Source organism: Dermacentor variabilis, chromosome 8 (assembly GCF_050947875.1).
Source record: "Dermacentor variabilis isolate Ectoservices chromosome 8, ASM5094787v1, whole genome shotgun sequence".
Classification (NCBI taxonomy): domain Eukaryota; kingdom Metazoa; phylum Arthropoda; class Arachnida; order Ixodida; family Ixodidae; genus Dermacentor; species Dermacentor variabilis.
The window spans coordinates 130,158,833-130,181,556 of record NC_134575.1 but is presented as its reverse complement, the minus strand read 5'-3'; the positions used below and the strand labels follow the sequence as shown (position 1 = coordinate 130,181,556).

General features: G+C 47.3%; 3 non-coding genes across 3 annotated transcripts; 1 reads left to right on the top strand and 2 right to left on the bottom strand.

The window, feature by feature from the left end:
* Positions 1-356: 356 nt before the first annotated feature.
* Positions 357-429, bottom strand: TRNAV-AAC (transfer RNA valine (anticodon AAC)). The gene has a single exon. It is a non-coding gene; the product is annotated as a tRNA-Val (tRNA).
* A 5,404-nt stretch (positions 430-5,833) lies between these two features.
* Positions 5,834-5,906, top strand: TRNAV-AAC (transfer RNA valine (anticodon AAC)). Its single transcript has one exon. It is a non-coding gene; the product is annotated as a tRNA-Val (tRNA).
* A 108-nt stretch (positions 5,907-6,014) lies between these two features.
* TRNAV-AAC (transfer RNA valine (anticodon AAC)) lies at positions 6,015-6,087 on the bottom strand. Its single transcript has one exon. It is a non-coding gene; the product is annotated as a tRNA-Val (tRNA).
* Positions 6,088-22,724: the final 16,637 nt, after the last annotated feature.

Here is a 22,724-nt window from a genome sequence, read left to right as displayed (position 1 = left end):
CCCTGACAGCACTCAAGGAATTTTAAAACGACAACGCCGGGCCAAAGTAGCGGACGGCAACGACTGTAGATATAACTGTACTTTCTTCGGTTTTTGTATTCATTCCTTTTTACTTGTTTGGTCTTTGTCTATATTTGTGTTGTGACATGTCGAGGACTGGCAATAAAGAAAAAAAAGGTGCCCGTGCTGTAGTTGTTATCACGTCCGCCTAACACGAGGAAGGTCCTAGGTTCGATCCATGGCGGACACAGGCCTTTTTCACCCCCCTCCCATCAATTTTTTTTCCAATACAGCGCGCACTTTGAGAAAAAAACTGTACGGTGTGCCGCAAAACTGATTCATTAGGAAAAAAAAACTGTGCCCGCCAGGGATCGAACCTGGGCCCACCCGCCTGTTAGGCGGATGTCATAACCACTAGACCACGGGCACCCGTTGAAATTGCAGTGTTGGAGTACTGGACCTCGCACGTCGAACTGAAATGTTTAAAAAATTAATCCATGGTTTTTCACGCGCCAAAACCACGAACTTATTGAGGCACTCCACCATGGTAGGGGCTCCAGAAGAATTTACACATGAAAATTAGATTTAACCGCTCTTTCTGCGCATGCGTCAGGAGCAGTGGCTGCGATTTCGAACAGGTGCCAGTGGTGTAGCGTTTATCACATTCGTCTCACATGCGGAAGGTCCCAGGTTCGATCCCTGGCGGCCACAGGTATTTTTTTCGCCCTGCATCTTTCTTTTTCCAACGGGGCGCACACTTGTAAATGAATGTATGGTGTACTGCCAACATTCTTACTGAAGCATACGAAAAACGGCGATAGCAAGAAAAAAAACTGCGCGCCAGGGATGAAACCTGGGCCCACGCGCCTGTTAGGCGGATCTCATAACCACTACACCGCGGGCACCTTTTTATTATTACTAGTTCGCGACTTATCACAACAAAAGTTCCTTCAACTCTATACAAAAAGATAAAAAACGAACGAAACAGTAATATACAGATTTGTTGCCGTCCACTAGTGTGGCCTGACGTTGTCGTATTAAAATTCCTTGAGTGCTGTCAGGGATTCAACCCTGTACAGCCACTCAGGGATAAGGCTGTTGCGACTTCTGCACTTCTACATACTGCTGCGTGCATTCACGGAAGTATACACGCGCCGGTCGGGTATCCGGCTCGGAATGGTAGCCCGCCATTCTTGAGCGCCATAAACAGTGAAGGCCCGTCAGCATGATCAGGTCGAACGAGAAACCTTCGTCGACATTAGAAAGGTTTAGCTTGTCCGGTATTCGGGTAAACGCAGGCGGAAGAGCGTTGGGGCGGAGGTGTAAACGGGGGCGACCTGCATGGTGCAGCCACCTGGTGGCGCGGAGCTCAAACAGACGAAAAAAGCAAATATTGCAGTAACGAAGTGTATTTTACTTTGCTGTGGGTATACATTTTTGGCAGCAACATGATTGCTCCAGGGCCGAAGATTTACACCAGCAGCGAAGCAGGATACACTCTTGGTTAAGGCAATATTATCTGTTTTTGTTTGTTTGAGCTGTGCGTCACCAGGTATAGTTGCACCATGCAGGCCGCTGGCGTTTACGCCTCCGCCTGAACACCCCGTCAACCTGCGTTTACCCGAATAATGCACAAGCTAAACCTCTCTCATTTTATTGCGTCCGGTATTCCGGTAAGCGCGGGCGATTTGCCGGTTGAGCGGTGGCGTAAACTTGAGCGACCAGATTGGTGGCGCGAGCTGGTGTCCGAAAGCTCGACCACACAAACACAGAGCCAATTGCAATATTCTGTTTAGCTGCTGGTGTAAATTTTCGACAACAGCGTAATCGTGTTCACAATTACGCTGCTGCCAAAAATTTGCTCCAGCAGCGATGCAGGATATAGTGGATTACTGCAATTTTAGCTCTGCGTTTGTCTGGGTGAAGTCTACGCCACCAGGCGGCTGCACCGCTCCGACCGCTCACGTTTACGACCCCGCATATCCGGCAATCCGCCCAAAGCGCCCCCGTTTGCCGGAATAGCGGACAAGCTATAAGTCTCTATATTTCGTTACCTGCAACAAATTCGGTAAGTGCTCTTGACAGCCTGATCTGGGTCACGGGGCGCTGAAATGGGTAATTTGTATCTCGAAAAAAGAACCTGTTCACTAGTTGAAGCAGGAAGAGGAGCGCCAACCCCAGACCGCCATCCTTGACACGCCGGAAGAGTCGATCTCGGCTGCATCGCTCCCAGCTTGATGCTCACATGAAAACCGCGAACAAGTGGTGCAGTTTCTGCACATTAATCCGAGAGAACTGTAGGACCTGCATTACATACCAGATCTTTGTCACGAGAAACATGTTACGCTGTAGCTCTCATGAATATTGACAAGTGACCGGCGTTTCATCGGTCGGCTTTTTCTTTTATCTCATTTGTCCGCTCCTTCCAGTACTCGCTACTCTCCTTGTAAGCATCAAGGGGTGCTCCAAGGTACTTTAAGGCCCCATACCAGGCCCCATAGCAAATTTTGGTTATACCAATCTTAGCACATTGTAATTTTTTCACAATGCATCTTTCGCGTCCTTGGCACGCTTCATAGTCATTGTCATAGTTTTATTACATGTAGCTCTTACACACTTTACAGTGACCGTCTTTTAGGCCCCTCTACAGCCCTGTTCCAACCATTGCTTGTAATTTATCCCTCCACTTTGATCTCATTACCTTTGGCTTGGCACTCTTTGGCCAAACCTGACCCTTGCGCCATAAAACACCACACATCATCATCATTTGTATAATTCATCCGCTATAGGGCCAAGAGATGCTCTGTGAAAGCTTTTTGAACAATACGCACAAGAAATGCCCAGTACTTTTCCACCATATACACCGGTTGCCTGCACAAAGAATGCAACTCGTAAATACAATCTTTTGGCCGCGGAAGAATAGCGAGGGAGCTTGCCAAGGGAAAATCATCCATGTTGCCTTTTTGTATGCGCTTCAGCAAATGTGAGCGCAGCATACCCTGATGAAGGTTTAAGTTTTCCGGTATCCTATCTGATGCTAAATAACACATATTTGCAATTGCAAACAAGCCACTGTGAAGCCTGTTGTACTGGTTTTGCTCGTCTATAGTGCAAGTGGTCAATGTTGGTGAGTGCAATTTTAGCATATGACTGACTTGCCTGATGGCATCAGAAGGAGTGTCTTAATCAATTGAGTCATATAAAAAACTGTGTTTTCTTCAGCGTCAACACTGGTTCCAGCAGAACTTTTTGTTGGGCTAGTTGGTGCATGTTACTGAAGTACTATAGCGCCAAACAGACGACACAAGAAGAAGAGACACGGACGAGCGCTTACTAACAACTGATGCTTTAATGACGGAAACACACAATATATATACGCAAATTTGGCGGCGCAACTCGCGCATTGTCAAAACATCACATGGTAACTAGGCAAAAGGTGATAGAACGATTGTGAAGGTGACATTCGTGAAGATGACACGTGGTGTACAGGGCCAAATGACTATAAATGATAATGGTTACGCTTTACACAAACACTGTCGTAAGGGAGTACCCCATAAAAAACTAAAAGATTAGGAATATTCACCAGGCGCAGGCGGCGCAGCAACGTGCTCAGTTTTAACTATGGGCTTCTAAAAATGACATCTCACTTTAAATCAGAATTTTTTGATGGTTCGCTTACGCATTCAAGGCCCTTCCTTTTAATGTGGAAGGCTTCCTTCAGCTCACGGGCCACGCTGTCTCGACTTCTGTCCAGAATCATGGTCTCTCTTAGGCGAGGCTTGCACCCGCACTCATTGCAATGGATGGCCATATTGGAACCAGTTCCTTTTTCTGTGACCTTTCGTGTTCTTTTAGCCTTTCATTTAGACACCGCCCCGTTTGTCCTTTGTAAACCTTTTTGCATGAGAGCGGAATTTGATAAACATACCCCTTCCTTGCAACTGACAAGTGGATTGGTATGCTGGGTTCCGCAGGTCGCGCGTTCTGTTTTTTGGTTGTTAACGCGGGCGCACAATGTAGCAAGTTTTGAAGGGGCTGAGAAAACAACCGGGACTTTGAATTTACTCGCGACCCTTTTCAGGTTGTGGGCTACGCGGTGAGAGTACGGTACGACTACAGGTCTTAATCTCCTGGTTTGTTCTTGCGTGTTTTTTCTTGCTTTCCCTTTTATCTTCTGGAGCAGGCACTCTACTACAAAACTCAGAACTGTCTGTGGAAACCCCGCCTGCTTTTTTGACTATTTGCGCGTGACATGTCACATCAATTATCCTGAGTGGGTTGCCGATAAGAAATTCCGGGAACACAGGAAGCTTGCGGCTCAAACGGTGGAATTCTGGTGGCGACATATGCTAAACAACACACCCAAGCCGCCAGACAAGAAGAAGGCCAGTGGTGCCGTAAAAATCCTGGGACAAGTACAAGTCACGGAGGATGTAAAAAACGTGCTGGCGAAGGGACCGAAGTTCAGCCTCGAACCTGAAACTGCAGCGCACGAGCTACTTTCTTTGAATAGGCGTGTTTCCGAGAAGGCGCACCTGAAGACCAGGAAAGGTGCCTGCTGGAAGGAGTGGATGCTCTGTCAAGAACAGTTACGAAGAAATCTTCGAGCAACCGATCTGGGATTAACAAAGTTGTCACATTCTTCAAGGACAATGGCCTGCTGCTTTTACAGGCTGACAAGGAAGGAGGCTTCGTTGTGGTCCCGCAAGGAATTTACAAGGAGAAGGCCTGCCGAGCTGTGGAAAAGAATTTCGCCACGTCAAGCCTCAAGCCGGCTCGGGTAAAATCTCAGGCTGTGTCCCTCTGCAAGGAGCTGGAACTAGGAAAAATAGCAAATGCCATAAGTAAGTGCAAAAATAAGACTTTGGGCATGTTTTTTACCGCCAAGACCCACAAAGAAGAAGTTCCGTTCCGGTGTATAGTGCGCGAAAGGGAATCTTGGCAACGTCATGTTAGCCAGTTTCTGTTAAAGCATTTGAGTTCACTTAACATAGAAGATCCTTTCGAAACAAGGAACTCCTATGGTGTGGTAGGATTTTTACAGTCCTGCGGTACCGTAGGTGGTTTTTTCTTAGTGCATTTCTTCCCTTTCTCCTCAGCCATGTACCTATGTATGCATGTCTGGAATAAAGACTCAGATTGTGAGGAAAGGATGCCTGAAACAATAAAATAAAGATTTTCGTTTTCAAGCTTTGCGAGTGGTCGCAACAGCATTCTAGCTACGTTATCACCAGGATCAGCAGGTCATCAGCCGTAAACGATAAACAAATCCTGAAAATATACCACCTAATAACTGCCTTAGTTCAGTTGTTTACCTTGAGTATTTCATAGTGGGAGTGATTTGAAGCTTACTTCAGTACTGACTCAGCCAAATGTTATTTTGTTTCAGTGGCCTAGAAAGAACAAGCATTAGTGTGTTTTGTCTTTTGGCGAAAATGCATGTTTTCTGGTAAATGACTGCAGATGCATTTGCCCATTTAGAATGAAAACAGCAGTAACTAACGGGACATTGAAAAGATACTTCATAAGAGCAGCAACCACTCTAAGGTTGAAGGGCACGGTAGCTTCCCTTGCATTCCTGTTCTACTTATTGTTTCAAAGTTAGTTTGCTGCCTTGGTGTGCACATTTTACTCCTGCCTCACATTATGTGTTCTTGTTGCCCCTGCCTTGAACCCCATCGTTTCCGTGAACATATTTTGTCACACACAAAATAAATATTTTCACAAGTCAGTGTCGTATCTGTCGCGTTTCCTTAACCAATAATTTTTTTTTAAATTTCAGCTCGGCATGGGGGGGTGAGGACTGGTACTGCAACAGTTCGATTTCCAACGGGTTCCCGTGGTGTAGTGGTTATCATGTCCGCCTAACACGCGGAAGGTCCCAGGTTCAATCCATGGCGGGCACTGGCCTTTTTCGCCCCCCTCCCATCAATTTTTTTTCCAACAGAGTGCGCACTTTGAGGAAAAAAAACTGTACAGTGTGCTGCAAAACTGATTCATTAGAAAAAAAAAACTGCGCCCGCCAGGGATCGAACCTGGGCCCACCCGCCTGTTAGGCGGATGTCATAACCACTAGACCACGGGCACCCGTTGGAAGTCGCAGTGTTGGAGTACTGGACCTCGCACGTCGAACTGAAATGTTTAAAACATTCATCCGTGGTTTTTCACGCGCCAAAACCACGAACTGATTATGAGGCACTCCACCATGGTAGGTGCTCCAGAATAATTGAGACATGAAAATTAGATTTAACAGCTCTTTCTGCGCATGCGTCAGGAGCAGTGGCTGCGGTTTCCGACGGGTGCCAGTGGTGTAGCGGTCATTCCACTTCCGGGCACCGCAGTGAACGGACGTGTTATCATGTACTCCGACGGAGCGGCGTTGACGGACGCGAACGGCCGCGGTAACAGGAATGCTGTTTTTGAAGACGAGGATTATCAGGTGATTTTGCCGCACTTGCCTACCGGTCGAATTGTCCTTAATACTGTTTTTTTACACGCGGACGTCCGTGGAAGACCGTACAAGGTTGAGGATTTCTGTGACGCTCTGGTTCGTCTGGAACTGCTCCCCGAAGTAGTTGCTTTGGGGGCATATGAGATGAATCACGTGTAGGCGGTCATGATGAAGACGACTGAAGCCACTAGGAAACTGCTTGCTATCCGAAGCATCATTGTCAAAGAACGACGCTGTATTGTCGTTGACCCCACGTCAATCAAGGCGTGCGCATGAAGTTACACTGGATGCTGCCAAACGTGTCAGATGAAGACATCAGACAAGCTCTTGCCCCATACGGAACGGTTACGGACGCGGAGAAAGAACGGTGGCGTGTTCAAGGGATTTTGGACAAGGGCTCGACGACGCGGTCGGTGACACTGCAGCTTATGGCAGGTACTACAGTCGACGATATTCCGCACCAGCTACGCATAGCAGGGGAGCTCGTCCTTGCCGTCATTCCGGGCCGCGCCCCTCTTTGCCTGCGGTGCCATACAACCGGTCATATTCGCCGGGACTGTCGAGTTCCACGTTGCGAGGTCTGCCGCCGCTTCGGCCATGAACGATCTCAGTGCGTTAAGACATACGCCGTCGTTGCAGGACCAACGAGAAGAGAAGTATCTGAACACCTCATGGATGAGGCTGAAGTTGAAGATATTTCTCTGGTTAAGAGCGTCAAGGTTGGCAACGCGGTCACACAGAAGCAGTCTCTTCACCCCAAAAACTTGTGCCCAGACAAGCAAACGAACGACGAGGCTGATACTCGGAAAAAGAGTGAAAACGGGGCGCCTGATAATCAGAGTTTCGCTACAGAACAGAGTGATGTCCCCTCGAAGCCGTCGCCTGCCACTACGTGTGCCGAGGCGTCTGCTACGACTGACGTCGACATGTCAGCAGCCACTAGCATGCCTGCGAAGCGGGCACATGAGGAAACGACCGGCGTAACCGGGACCTCTGGAGCAACGACATGCATCGAACCACCTACAAAGGCGGCTCAGCGGCGACGTTCGCCTTTCAAGCCGAGGCCCAACGTCGAAGTCGAGCGCTGACCCGAGACGGGGCCGCCCCCGTAGCGGCTCCGTTTTGGGTAGTGCAACCTAGATATGGCCACTACGTGTGATACCGCCAGCTTGACTGGCGGAGCCATGTACTACAGAACAGAGGACACCACTTTATGCATAGTGCATGGGTCTCTCAAGGTAAGCGCTATGTGAACCGATTGTTCTTGCTCATAATGGAGACCGCAATTAACACCGCGATTCGTATTGCCACGCTAAATGTCTGAGGACTAAGCACAAGGCGGAGAGTCTTATCTTTCTAGAAAACGATCTCGACATAATCGCCGTTCAGGAAACCAAGATAGCGAGTCAAGAGCAAACGGATCGCATGGTGCAACCATTCGTTCCCCGTTACAATGTATGCGTCTGTCATGCGGCCGGCACATCGGGGGGCTGCGCTATCTTTTTGCGCAATAGCCTAAATATAAGTGTGGAAGCAGTCACAGTGTGTGAAACGGGACACCTGGTTGTTGTCGATTTTACCTTGAGTGAAGTTTTCTGGCGAGTTATTTGTATTTACGCCCCTAATAGACAGAGCGAGAGACAGTCTTTTTTTTTTTTTGAACGAGTTGAAGATTATTTAAAGACCACCCGCCGTGGTTGCTCAGTGGCTATGGTGTTAGGCTGCTGAGCACGAGGTCGCGGGATCGAATCCCGGCCACGGCGGCCGCATTTCGATGGGGGCGAAATGCGATAACACCCGTGTACTTAGATTTAGGTGCACGTTAAAGAACCCCAGGTGGTCGAAATTTCCGGAGTCCTCCACTACGGCGTGCCTCATAATCAGAAAGTGGTTTTGGCACGTAAAACCCCATAATTAAACAAATTACTTGAATTATTTAAAGACCGATAAGCTTTTGGTTTTACTTGGCGATTTCAACTGTGTTTGTTTTCCGGAGGATCGCGTGAAAAAACTGCCGATGAATGATCGTAGTGCACTGCTATTGAACAATCTTGTCAGTGAATACAACCTGGAAGACGTCGGCTATGTGTTGTACGATCACAGTGTTCCGCGTTTTACTCATTTTCAAGGACTTAGCCATGCTCGGCTAGATAGAGCTTATGTGTCACTGGAACTGGTGCCGTTATGCAAAACGTACGATAACAAGCAAGTCTCCTTTAGTGACCACAGTTTGGTTGCCTTCACAATAGGAACAAAAGAACGAAAAACAAACTTCTCGTGGGATTTGTGGAAATTTAACGATAAGCTACTCAAAGATGACTGTTTTGTAAATGACATTAAAGAAAAACTCGGTCGATTGGTTGTAGCTGATGAGAAATATGTAGTCACCATGTGGGAAGATTTTAAAAATGAAGACGAGTGCTATAAAAAGGGCAACTAAACTGAAACAAGAAGAACAACGGAAAGAAAAAGCCCTGAGCAGTAAACTCGACTTTCTACTTAATGTAGAAAGCACAGAACCTAGCCAAGTCATGAAGGAAATCAAGAAAGTTAAAAGCTAGTTAGAAATCATCGACACAGAGAAGTACCGCGGTGCCATGATAAGATCCCGTGCAGAAAGATTGTGGCAAGGGGAAACGCCGAATAAACGTGCGCTAAGTGGCGAGAAAGCTTACGCTCGCCGCAGCGATGTAAAACAGATAAGCTACAATGACGAAGTGACGAGCGACCGCAGGACCATTGAACGCGCCTTTGTTGAACACTATGGAGACTTGTTTGGCGAAGGAAAAACTGATCTGGGTGGCTTCATAAGCCACTTCCTACACTTTATGCCACGATTGGAAGAAAACGTTAAACAAGGCCTCGAAGCGTCTATAACTGTGCGTGAAGTTGAAGCTGCTATAGAAGAACTAGGCTCAGGAAAGGCACCTGGGCCGGACGGATTAAGCGCAGCTTTCTACAAAACATTTAAAGCAGAAATAGCACTAATTATGAAGAAATTTTTAGTGCAGTGCTACAAAAACAACCGAATACCCGCGTCATTCCGAACAGCTCAGATGGTCCTGATACCAAAATCTGACGATCCTGTAAAGCGCTTGTCTGTTGCATCGTACCGCCCCATTAGCCTTGCGAACACTGAATATAAAATTTTTATGAAAATACTGGCGAAACGGTTACAGAGCGTAATAAAACTTTTAGTTGGAGCCCACCAAAGGTGTAGGATTAAAGGGCGCACAATAACCACCAATGTACACGTCGTCAGGAGCGTTCTAGAATGCGTCGATGCTTTCGAGGGTAAAGTTGCAATGTTGCAGCTAGACCTGGAGAAGGCATTTGACCGTGTTGCTCATGATATTCTCTTCGAGATTTTAGAATACACGAACATAAGATCAGTAATTATAGATGGCTTAAAAATGGTGTACACAGACTGCAGCACACGGTTGATTATTAACAAGAGTCTCACGAGAAGTGTCAATGTCTGCTCATCTCTGAAACAGGGGTGCCCAATTTTGTCATTGCTTTTCGCAATATACCTGGAGCCCTTTTGCTTGGCCATTAAAGAGGACGAGAAAATAAGGTTTCAAATTACAGCAAAGTGAGGTGAAAGTGCTTTCCTACGCTGACGATCTAGCAGTGTTTTGCGATGACTATGACAGCGTCAGCGAAGTGGTAACTCTGGCGAAAACTTATTGCGAAAAAACAGGTAGTGCCATAAACTGGGATAAGTGCATCGGGTTTTGGCATGGCGCGTGGCAAAGCAAACCACGCAGTTTCACAAACATACAGTGGGTGACCATGCCTGTGAAATATCTTGGCGTGCCGCTTGAACATTACAAAGATAGTACGCAGTTCTGGGAACAGGAAACACAGACGGCGAAGGAAAAAGCGCTGGCATGCCAAGGGCGCAATCTGTCAATGCTCGCGCGCTCCACTGTGTGCAATATTTTTCTGGTTGCAAAAATATGGTACATACTGCAAGCGCTATTCATGTCGCGAGTGAATGTACAGAAGCTGCATCGAGTGTTCGCTGTGTTCATTTGGAACTCAACTTGGGAACGCTGCAACCGCTCTAATCTGTTCAGATCAGTTCGCAGCGGTGGTCTTGGACTGTCACACCTATTTGTACGCCAGATTGTATCGCGGTTTATGTTCTTGCGGAACCACAGTGATCCATTTTTGCGCACCATGACGCAAGTGCGATTAAGTAATATTTTACCCGACTTCCTTGTTTCGTGTTCGAATGTTGAATCCCCTCCAGTGAAAGGTTTCCTTCAGGAAGTTGTCATCTTTCCGTATGCTCAGTGTTCGTTTCTCGCTAGAATACTTAAGTTACGTCAAAAGAAAGAAATTGTACCATGATATGATACTCATTAATGCCAGTTACAATGTATAGGTTAGCATACTATGGAGGTTCAGGCGATGATGTCCTCAAAAGGGTCAAAAGAATGCCTGTGAAACCATCGGTAAAATCATTCTTCTTTAGACTCCACACAAATACCTTGCCTGTAAAGACTTGGCTGGCCGACAAGGGAATATATGTGCCGTGGACCACCGATTGTATAATGTGTAAAAAACCAGAGACTGTTGATCACGTCTTCATTGATTGTTGGGATCCCTTTTTTCATTGGGACATCTTACAACGAACATTAAAGAAAGCATTACCAATAACCCCACGTGGTATCAGATACTTAGACACAGGCAATAACGATATTCCATATGATCCTATTATGCTGCTGAGCCTCCATAGTATATGGTCCACAAGAATGTCTGTATGTCATGCTGATGTGAATGCCCATTCTGTGCGAGAAAACTTTATTGAAAGTCGTCTACATGCGTGAAGTGTACAAAGCCCAGAAAGAACCACCCGATTGGTTGCCGCTGTTCGATGAGTTGGCTAAATTCAAGCGATCTTAATTTCAGAGAGTCAGCATAAGCTAAGCTGATTCTCTTTTTAACAATGTATTCAAATGCCAATGTACATGGCATTTCAGTAACGAGGAAATATAGAAAGAAAGAAGCCAGTTGTGTAGCGGTTATCACATCCGCCTCACATGCGTAAGGTCCCAGGTTCGATCCCTGGCGGCCACAGGTATCTTTTTTCGCCCTGCATCTTTCTTTTTCCAACAGGGCGCACACTTGTAAAAGAATGTATGGTGTACTGCAAACATTCTTAATGACCCATACGAAAAACAGCGATAGAAAGAAAAAAAACTGCCCGCCAGGGATGGAACCTAGGCCCACCCGCCTGTTAGGTGGATCTCATAACCACTACACCGCGGGCACCTTTTTATTATTGCTAGTCCGCGACTTATCACAACAAAAGTTCCTTCAACTCTATGCAAAAAGATAAAAAACGAACGAAACAGATTTGTTGCCGTCCACTACTGTGGCCTGACGTTGTCGTATTAAAATTCCTTGAGTGCTGTCAGGGATTCAACCCTGTACAGCCACTCAGGGATAAGGCTGTTGCGACTTCTGCACTTCTACATACTGCTGCATGCATTCGCGGAAGTATACACGCGCCGGTCGGGCATCCGGGTCGGAATGGTAGCCCGCCATTCTTGAGCGCCATAAACAGTGAAGGCCCGTAAGCATGATCAGGTCGTACCAGAAACCTTCGTCGACATTAGAAAGGTTTAGCTTGTCCGGTATTCGGGTAAACGCAGGCGGAAGAGCGTTGGGGCGGAGGTGTAAACGGGGGCGACCTGCATGGTGCAGCCACCTGGTGGCGCGGAGCTCAAACAGACGAAAAAAGCTAATATTGCAGTAACGAAGTGTATTTTACTTTGGTGTGGGTATACATTTTTGGCAGCAACATGATTGCGCCAGGGCGGAAGATTTACACCAGTAGCGAAGCAGGATACACACTTGGTTAAGGCAATATTAGCTGTTTTTGTTTGTTTGAGCTGTGCGTCACCAGGTATAGTTGCACCATGCAGGCCGCTGGCGTTTACGCCTTCGCCTGAACACCCCGTCAACCTGCGTTTACCCGAATAATGCACAAGCTAAACCTCTCTAATTTTATTGCGTCCGGTATTCCGGTAAGCGCGGGCGATTTGCCGGTTGAGCGGTGGCGTAAACTTGAGCGACCAGATTGGTGGCGCGAGCTGGTGGCCGAAAGCTCGACCACACAAACACAGAGCCAATTGCGATATTCTGTTTAGCTGCTGGTGTAAATTTTCGACAACAGCGTAATCGTGTTCACAATTACGCTGCTGTCAAAAATTTGCTCCAGCAGCGATGCAGGATATAGTGGATTACTGCAATTTTAGCTCTGCGTTTGTCTGGGTGAAGTCTACGCCAGCAGGCGGCTGCACCGCTCCGACCGCTCACGTTTACGACCCCGCATATCCGGCAATCCGCCCAAAGCGCCCCCGTTTGCCGGAATAGCGGACAAGCTATAAGTCTCTATATTTCGGTACCTGCAACAAATTCGGGAAGCGCTCCTGACAGCCTGATCTGGATCACGGGGCGCTGAAATGGGTAATTTGTATCTCGAAAAAAGAACCTGTTCGCTAGTTGAAGCAGGAAGAGGAGCGCCAACCCCAGACCGCCATCCTTGACACGCCGGAAGAGTCGATCTCGGCTTCGTCGCTCCCAGCTTGATGCTCACATGAAAACAGCGAACAAGTGGTGCAGTTTCTGCACATTAATCCGAGATCACTGTAGGACCTGCATTACATACCAGATCTTTGTCACGAGAAACATGTTACGCTGTAGCTCTCATGAATATTGACGAGTGACAAGCGTTTCATCGGTCGGCTTTTTCTTTTACCTAATTTGTCCGCTCCTTCCAGTACTCGCTACTCTCCTTGTAAGCATCAAGGGGTGCTCCAAGGTACTTAAAGGGCCCCTCACCAAGCCCCATAGCAAATTTTGGTTATACCAATCTTAGCACATTGTAATTCTTTCACAATGCATATTTCGCGTCCTTGGCACGCTTCATAGTCATTGTCATAGTTTTATTACATGTAGCTCTTACGTACTTTACAGTTACCGTCTTTTAGGCCCCTCTACAGCTCTGTTCCAACCATTGCTTGTAATTTATCCCTCCACTTTGATCTCATTACCTTTGGCTTGGCACTCTTTGGCCAAACCTGACCCTTGCGCCATAAAACACCACACATCATCATCATTTGTATAATTCATCCGCTATAGGGCCAAGAGATGCTCTGTGAAAGCTTTTTGAACAATACGCACAAGAAATGCCCAGTACTTTTCCACCATATACACCGGTTGCCTGCACAAAGAATGCAACTCGTAAATACAATCTTTTGGCCGCGGAAGAATAGCGAGGGAGCTTGCCAAGGGAAAATCATCCATGTATGCGCTTCAGCAAATGTGTGCGCAGCTTACTCTGATGAAGGTTTAAGTTTTCTGGTATCCTATCTGATGCTAAATAACACATATTTGCAATTGCAAACAAGCCACTGTGAAGCCTGTTATACTGGTTTTGCACCTCTTTAGTGCAAGTGGTCAGCGTTGGTGACTGCAATTTTAGCATATGCCTGATTTGCCTGATGGCATCAGAAGGAGTATTTTAATCAATTGAGTCATATAAAAAACTGTTTTCTTAGCGCTGTGTCCTCGTCTCGCCGCTGTCTTTCGTCCCTTCTCGTGCGCCAAAAAACCTCAGTTATGGAATACCAACACGCCCTAACCTACGCTCTTTCATGTTTTCTTCAGCGTCAACACTGGTTACCGTAAGCCAGTGATCGGGGTTTCGGACATGCAAAATTTGAATAAGATAACTTTTTACTTGAGTATGTAGTAAACAATGGCCAAGTAGCACATATGCTGAAAGCCATTCCAATTAGGAAATTTTTCATGAATGAAGTATTGTGCTAAGTTAACCAGGTTGCCTGATATCGAGGTGCCCTGTACTAAAAGCATTCAAATCGGCATCTGAAATAGAGTGGCGTTTGCAGACATTTAACGTGTCTGCTGTCACCATTGCAAGGCTTTGCATTTTCTTTTTGATGGGAAAAACCTGCGCTTAACAGCTTTGACTTTCTTTGGCCGTCCTCTTTTCACCAAATGTACAACAAGCTTTTTACTATTCGAATGCCTGCAACTGCTTGTAGCAGTCATTTGGAGTAATGAAGCTGATGTATTCATACTACGAAAGGTGGTTAAGTTCCTGAAGAATGCGTCGCGTTTATTTATTTATTTATTTATTTATTTATTTATTTATTTACCCACAGCGCCACAGTGGCATTACATTATGCAAGTTTTTCCATTAGCTGCTTCTCACCACAATTAGATAACACATTAGCCACAGTCTTGGACACTTCACAAAATGTCTTGTAGGTGTAACAATCCTTTGCTTGAGCACCGTCGAGCTTCACAGATCGCGGCAGCAGAATGCTGCTTGTCGGCACTGGTGTGGCACTTGAGGCCATGCAGCTGCCACTCAAGAAATGATCCTTACACTACCTGTCTGGTAGGCATGCTTTGTCAAAAAGGTCTTGCTGGGCAAAATGGCGAGCTGCTAAAATGTGTCCACTAGGCAAACTGCACTGATTATAACATTCGCACATGCAACGCGTCAGGCATAATGAAACACTGTGCTCGGAACTTGCTGATGCCACTACGAAAGAATTACCAGTGGAAGTATCCACATAACCTACTTCTTTAAACCGTTCCTACTGCTCAAGTACTTTACTTGTGGCCTCAGAAGTGCAATTACGGGCCAAGTCTAGTTGAAATGGCTCACTTACATCATTTACATTTAGTTTCAGCTCCATTTCCTTAAACTTGGAAAATTTTAGAGATGAGAAATCCTTCTCAATATAACTTACTAGTGCTTCATGGCTTGACCCAAATGCGTGCTTGAATTGAGATAACTTTTAATCTTTTGATTGTGACACTATATGCGATTATTCGTGTTATTACCAAATGTAGGAAGTTTTTGCCGATATGCATGTACCCACATCTTTACAGGAGTGCCAGTTCTGCCTGTAATAAGACATAAAATCTTTCGAAGCCATAGCTTCGAGCTCAGCAAGCCTGTCTAAGTTGTCCTGCACAATGAAGGAATAAACTATTTTTTTAAAGAGAGGGAGTAATTGATCACGCTGCAGTCTAGCTTTCTCATTGACATTTTGCTTAAAGCATTGCAGCACATGCCATGTACACAACAAAATTTCAGAATTAGGAAAAATCGTAGTCAAAATGCGTAGCTCGTTCATGTCTTTATCTATCATGACTACTCTGCAAGCAGACACAATGAACTGGTTAAACTCTGCAAACTTGGAGAACATAGCCTGCACAATTGCAGTAGTTTCATTTCGCAAAAAGGCTTAACACACAGGTCTCCCACGACCTCCACCATCGTCAACCAATATAGAGTACAAGATATAGCCTTCAATGTTTACCTTAGATGTTCCGTCAATAAATAAAATCTCTAGATACTTTTCCAAAATCTCACGTATGTGCGTCGTCTGAAGTAGCACAAATTGGAGGTTATTACGTTGATTCTTTTCATAGTGAATGACCCTGTTTGGATTATTTGCTAACAAGGTGTCTATATTTTTTTTCTAAAACCATTTCTCCGTGAGCCTGCTCGTTGCGAGTAGGCATAAAAAAACCTCTGCTTATAATTAACATCTTTCGTATTTAATTTCTTGCCCGTTTTCAGTTCGACAAAATATTTAAAATACTATGGGCCAATATTACATTTGGCAAAATCAGACTTCTACCTTCTCTGCATTTCAGAAGCCTGCTTTGAAGATAGAAGTCATAATACTTCGTGGCGTGATTATGCTTAGTTTGCAGCTTGATTATTTTGTAGTGAAGTGTAGGTGATTTGCACAGGCTTACTGAAACTGCCATTTCACAACCAGTACCACTGTATGCTTGCTTGGGTCGCTTTCCTGTGCCTCTTGGTTTTATAGCACGACCATGAAACAGCTATATGAAGTCCTAATATGCTCAAACTCTTTAGATTCTGATGCAAATGGACTTCTTTGAGACCTATTTATTGTGACTATGTGCGGCCCTACCTGCAACATTCATCAAAGGTTTGCTTAAAAGAAATAAAATTATCAAATGTAGCATTTAAATAAACTTTGCTGCCCCCACCATCCAAGGAACTCTGGTTGTGTTAGCACCAGCTCCTTCACAAACAACCTGGGCATCAGAGCTGGCAGGCCTGCAGCTGGATGTCAAAGCAGCCTCACAACACCTACATCGCGTGGGACAATGCACGCAGCTTCGTTAAGGTCACCAGCCTCTGTGCCAGGATTGCTCATCTGCCCTCCATCTTGCATTGTTTCTGACCTGCAGCATTTGCAGACAGTGACCTCATTTGGAACACCATTTATGACAGGTCTGCACTCAGCCATAGCCACTACCAAGCAATCTTTATTCTGCCTGGTAGCCACATGCTGCACCTTGCCAAAACTATCACAAATGGCGTCATGAGAAGCACTGGCTTGTCCTTCAAGCTTGGTGCCAGAGACAGCAGAAGAAGCACACTCAGACTTTCCACTGTCAATGCATGTCTATCTCTGGCTTACAACTGCTCTCAAAGGTGAAGCGAACTTCAAGAACTTAGCAGCTGTCCCAGCAAGAACTTTGCCTTCCCTGTCTGCAGCCAGGTGACAGCTCCATTCTTGCTTGTGCAATGCTGCAGCCTTCCGCCGCTTCCTCGATACTACCACTTTCCACTCCCTGTGGCCACGGTGGGAGACTGCCTCTGGCACAGCTGTTTCTCGAGTACTGGCCTCTCCTTCCCCCACAGATGAGCCCACAACAGGAGCACTCTCATGCTTTTGTGTGGCTCTCCTGGTTCTCCTTACACAAGTGGCGCTTGCACCTCGACCAGAGATCATTGGCTCAGCCGACCTCCCCTCGGCTTTTCCCCTGCTTGGTGCACTTGTGCCAGAGAAAATGGGGGAAGGCAGGCTGTCCCAGGTGAACCAAGCCTTGCTTCCCTTGCAACGGACACGGACACCACCACCAAGTGAAAATCCAGCACCTTGAAGGGTTCTGGTAGTCTGGTTGGTGTCGTGCCTCTGCAAGGGAGCAGTGCTGGCTTTCCAGACAGGAGCTCGTGCTGTGGAAGGTCCACTTGCTGCTTGAGAAGAAATGAAAATATGCAAACCAAGCGGGGGAAAGTCAGCCTCGAGATGGCAGGTATGCTGTCCTGCCGAGTCCAACCAGTCCATGAAGAAGGTGCCTGGGTCTCATTGTAGGACTGCTGGATGCGGCTTCTCTCCAGATGGATGGACAGGGTGCAGGCCCCCTGGTACAGGAGGTCTGCCAGTACCTTGTTACCAAAGCGGCTCGGGTGGACACCATCTCTGCTCAGGCAACTGGGCCAGTTGTCCAAGAGACTACCCAGGAGTGTGAAGCTGCACTCGTGGCAGCACTGCATCAGGGCAGTGTTAACCTTTATGTAGTTATCATTGAGGTCATGCAACCAAGGGGATTGAGCTTCCCATGAGTTGTACTGATTCTGCCCCCGAGGAAGAATGGCAGAAGAAGCTACATGCACCATGGATTTCTTTCAATGATCCCCTGAGCGATCTGGTGATACTTGTCCATGCAAACGCTGACACTGTCAGCAGTATTGTTACTGCCAATGTGCTCAATGACATCAAAACCAGCTAGCTTGTCAGCAATCACTGACAGCAAATGCTCAATCCTTACTCCTCTATGCGCGGCAACACTGACTGACAAACTACGACGCGATGGAAATTACTGGTCCATGTATTTCACCATCAAGTCACCGGCAACCAAAGCACGTGTCATGTTGCAAGCAGTGCAATCTAAATTGACACCTAGAAGAAAAAAAACACTGCTAGAAAATAAATCTGAGCTTTTTCGCAAACGAAAGGAGGCTGCCTTCTAGTCAGCACTACATATGTTGAATCCGAGAAATCCGCGCTAGGGTTAAACAAAGCAAGCGGTCGCGAACAAGGACAGCAAGACAGGCAAATACGCGACAAACACAATCAAAATGCCATCAAAATACTCATTAGAATAGATATAAATAACGCTAGCAAATATAAAATAACCTTGCAAAGAAGTTTTCGCGCATATAAAAGGATGATGTTAAAGGCTTGCGAGGATGCAGCAGAACCAGGCCTTGGGACCAGCACCGGCGGTAGCAGAAAAGCACGACTAACGGGATACGTACCGAATGTCACGTGTGAACATGTAATCAAACCACGCGCCTCAGAAAACCGGAAATACGCATGCATGCGACGTTGTCTTTTAGTGACGTCACTTCCGTGCGTTGCAGGAGTCGTTTCTGTGTGGGATCGTCTAAGGAGCCGCGCGTTGCTTCAGCCCACGGAGGAAGGAAACTCAGGAGAAGCCCTGACGTCACTCTTTGAGAAGCGAACATGAAACCGGAAGTTGGCGTTGCTCATGGCGTTGCTCCGCCTATCGGGCCAGCTCTCCTCTCTTGTTTTCATTTCTCGCGAATCCACGCCGCGCTGCGCGCAACCGTGCTGCTCGGACCCGCGCGCGCTCCGCAGCAATACTAAACAATCGTTAGCACGTTAGCATGATTCCGCCAAAGAGGGCAAAATTTCCCGCGGATATTCCTTCGTCCGTTGCAATTGCCGCGGCGCGCTACATTGCGTACAGCGTTGCATGCGCGTTCATTTCACGAACTTTAGTTCCTCCTGTCCCACCTGGCCACAGCAACATCCGGCAGAGCACGGTCCAGATAACGCAGCGCAACAAAACACGGGGACAACGCAAACTTGCCCGGACAGCGCCTTTGCCACGGTACGAAACCTACGGAGCAACACGTGTGAGCGCACACAGCAATAACAAAGTTGCCATTGTGGCCCGAAAGGCGGGGCCACTACAGCAAAGAAATAAAAAAACGGGAAAACAAAGTTGGACTACGTCACTTACTCCACACTTTTCTCCTAGCGCGGGGAGGGGGTAGAGCCTCTCCTTTCCTTCCTCCATGCTCCAGCCTTTGCCTTTTACATGCCCGCCCACTGACAGGAGGAACAAAGCGCGCCGTCCGTACCCTGTGGCGGTAGGGACATTTCCAGGGCGGACGCTTGGTTCTGTCATGGAGCGAGCAAAAGAAAAGCTCGCGGAAAAATGCCCACGTGCGCAACCTTGTCATAGTAACAGGTGGGCTAAATGACGTCCTAAAGAGGAAAGGGAGAGGACTAGCCCAGCGCTTGGCGAAGGGGGTGGACGTCTTGCGCGAGCTATCCCCTCAGGTGCAGATCGTGGTGTGCACGGTGCCGGAGGTCCCTGTACGTTACAGTCACGTACAAAGAGCCGTAGTGGCTGCTAATGAGGCGATATGGAAAATGAGCCGAAAGAAAGGCTTCGAACTTGTCGAAGTAAACAGGGAAGTGAGAAGGTGTGGTGGCTTTAAACGAGACGGGTCCACTTCAATTACAGGCTGGCACGAGAAGTGGGCTGGCGACTTGGTGGTCGCGCTGTTGCTTATTCTGGCGCTCAGGAGGCCAGAGTAGGTAGTAATGAAGAAGGTCCCCTAGGGGAACATCAGAAGAGCATCGCCGTCGATAACAGAAAAAGGAGGAAAGAAAGAGAGCTCGCCATGCAATAGGCTACATAAACATGCAGGGCGGCAGAAGAAAGGAAAAGTGGGCAGAGATTGAAGAGAACTAATATGGGTGTATGCGGTTACAGAAACGCACCTTAGAGACTCGGAAGAGCCGCCAGTGATTGAGAATTATGTTTGGGAAGGGTGCAACAGAATCAAGTCGGAAAGAAAGGGAGGGGGAGCCGGAATGCTCATCCATCAGGGATCCAAATGGAAAAGAGTAAATTCGAATGTCAAGAGCTTCTTTGGTTATCAGGCAGTGGCGTAGCTAGGTCATCTGGCACCCGGGGCCCATAGGTCTTCTGTCACCCCCCCCCCCCCACCCCCGCGCCCCGGCTGTAGTCGAGGAAGGCGCGGATATCGACAATTTCCGGGTTTCAGCACCAGTACAGCCGCCTTCGATACCGCGCACGTCCCCTCGGTCCCCCTCTCCTTCGTTTTCTTTCCCAGAGATCGCGAATGCAGCAGGTATTGGCGGCGAGGAGTTAGGCAGTCGCCATCTATCGGAAGCGCCTCGGTGGCGTAGTATGAGGGATCACGCGGCGCGCTCCTCATAGGTTTTGCTGTCCGCGCTCACTGAAAACACCACGCGCGAGCTCTCCCGGACATTTCTGTAAGTGCTTTCGAAGCGAGAGAAGGTTTTTACTGTCTAAATTATAATATTGGGCAAACTGAAAGCACAGAATCGTTTACAGACGCTATCTCTTTACCGAATACGTACAATGAACGCCACTGTGCGCGGTCGCCGCGATGGAGCCTCCCGAACCGGCTTCTTGCGTGAAAGGTAGGCAAACGCTGAGAGCAAACTATGTGAAATATGTTCTTATAGTGTTTGTATAGCTAAATTGAGCATAATAGAATGAAGCCTCAATGCAGCGATCGCACAGCTTCGCAGTGACCGAATGCGCGTCTGCGTGCTTGTCCGCGCACTGTTTCGCTTTCTCCGCGCGAGCGTTTTCGCACCGTGCCATGAGCTTTAGGCCGCAGAATATGAGCATTTGACAGCATACAAGCAACCATTGTTGCGTGGGCGCTATCAGAGCTGTTAAAAAGTAATTTCATTGTAGAGACTTCGACGGCTACGGTGACTGTGATGTGCCGTCGCGACGATTCAATCTTTTTTTCCTGAATTCTTGGGCGTTTCAATATTATTTCTCGAGTTGCATAGCACTATATGTTTATCGGTGTTCTCAGCGTGCGATTTCCCGATGGTGCTTTATTTTTGTAATCCAGTGCATTATTTCATAACACAAACATAACCATATGCCATGCTTTTTTTTTATGTCGCTCCCTTTCCACCCCAGCGAACTTGCCAGTATCTATAGCATCGACAAGTTCATAGACCAAACCTTCATGACATTAGTCGGGCAGCGGACTCGGGAGAGCGTCTCAGTGCGCGTTTTTCGAACATCGCAGACCCGGCGTCGTAGCAGAAATCTTTCTCGCGTCTGTGCTTGCTGCATACCCGAGTTACATACCTGCTTGCCGGTTTTATGTTTCGCGAGCCAAGCTTCACGCAGCTTCTTGTCCTGCGGCTACGTATGAATAAGGCTGACACCGGGCTCCGTTGCGTACGTCCGGCACCGAGCAGTAGCCTACCATGTTGCGCGCCTTCAAAGGCAGCCACTACCTATTGTAGTGCTTTCAAGCGTTGTAAAGGAGACACTCGAAGCGGGAAAATCTCGCCAATAAATGAGGACTGCAGCGTACGAGGGAACTTAAACTCTCGTTTCCAGCTCACTTCGGCGCTCCCGAAGCAGCCGACGCGGCCAAGGTCGATTCAAATAGGTCGCGAAGCTTCGGACGAAAAGCGGTTCAGTACGGATTGTCACCGACATCAGCATGGGGGGTTATGGGAGCAGCGAGTGAAGCGCGACTATGTTTGGAGGGAACAAACATTGGGAAAGAAAAATGCGTTTCTTAATTCAAAGGAGACCACAGTTGGATTCGTTCAACGAAAATAAAATTCCTAGTCAACTTTATATATTCGTGACGAGTTAGGAAAATACAATTTTATTTAATTTTCTTATTTTTAATAAGTGCATTTCTTTTCAGCGCCCATCGCTACAGGGGCCGTTGACGCCACTATCACTCGCAATGCAATGCACGTCTTGAAATAAGCAGAAAGGCGCACTCGTAAGTTCACCTGTTGAAATACGCCCCCCTCACAGTTTGCGCTTTCTTGCTTGTCGAAGTTTGTATGAATTTGGTGACGCGGGTAGCTTCATCACTTCTTAATCTGTTCAGTCAAAAGTAGTGAGTTACTACCGCCAGATAATTGTGTAGTTGTTTTCGTGCGACTGCGCTGGCCAACGGGCTTGGCATCCGACAATAGGATCAGCACTCTACACCCAAAGCTTTCATCGGCCTCCAAAGAAAATATGTTCTGCGCAGGGATGCGATTTCGACAACCGTACGGCTGGCCTTTTCCTGCATCGGTTTCCACGCTGAAAGCTCGAAACGCCCATCAAGTCGAATGGCGGAGCATTTGAATATATAGCTCCAAAGGCAGAAGAACAAAACAAATTTCGCGCCTTCGAAAACAAAATGACGTCACTTCTGCTTTTAACGGACACGGCGTCACATTATTTTTTCTTCCGCCGGAAGTGTTCCCACCACATACAGATGGCGCTAAGCCCCATGAACCACCGATGGACCATCATGTTCTGAATGTATGGGCTCCTATGGAAGCTTCGCTACCAGGTATATTTACCTTGACGC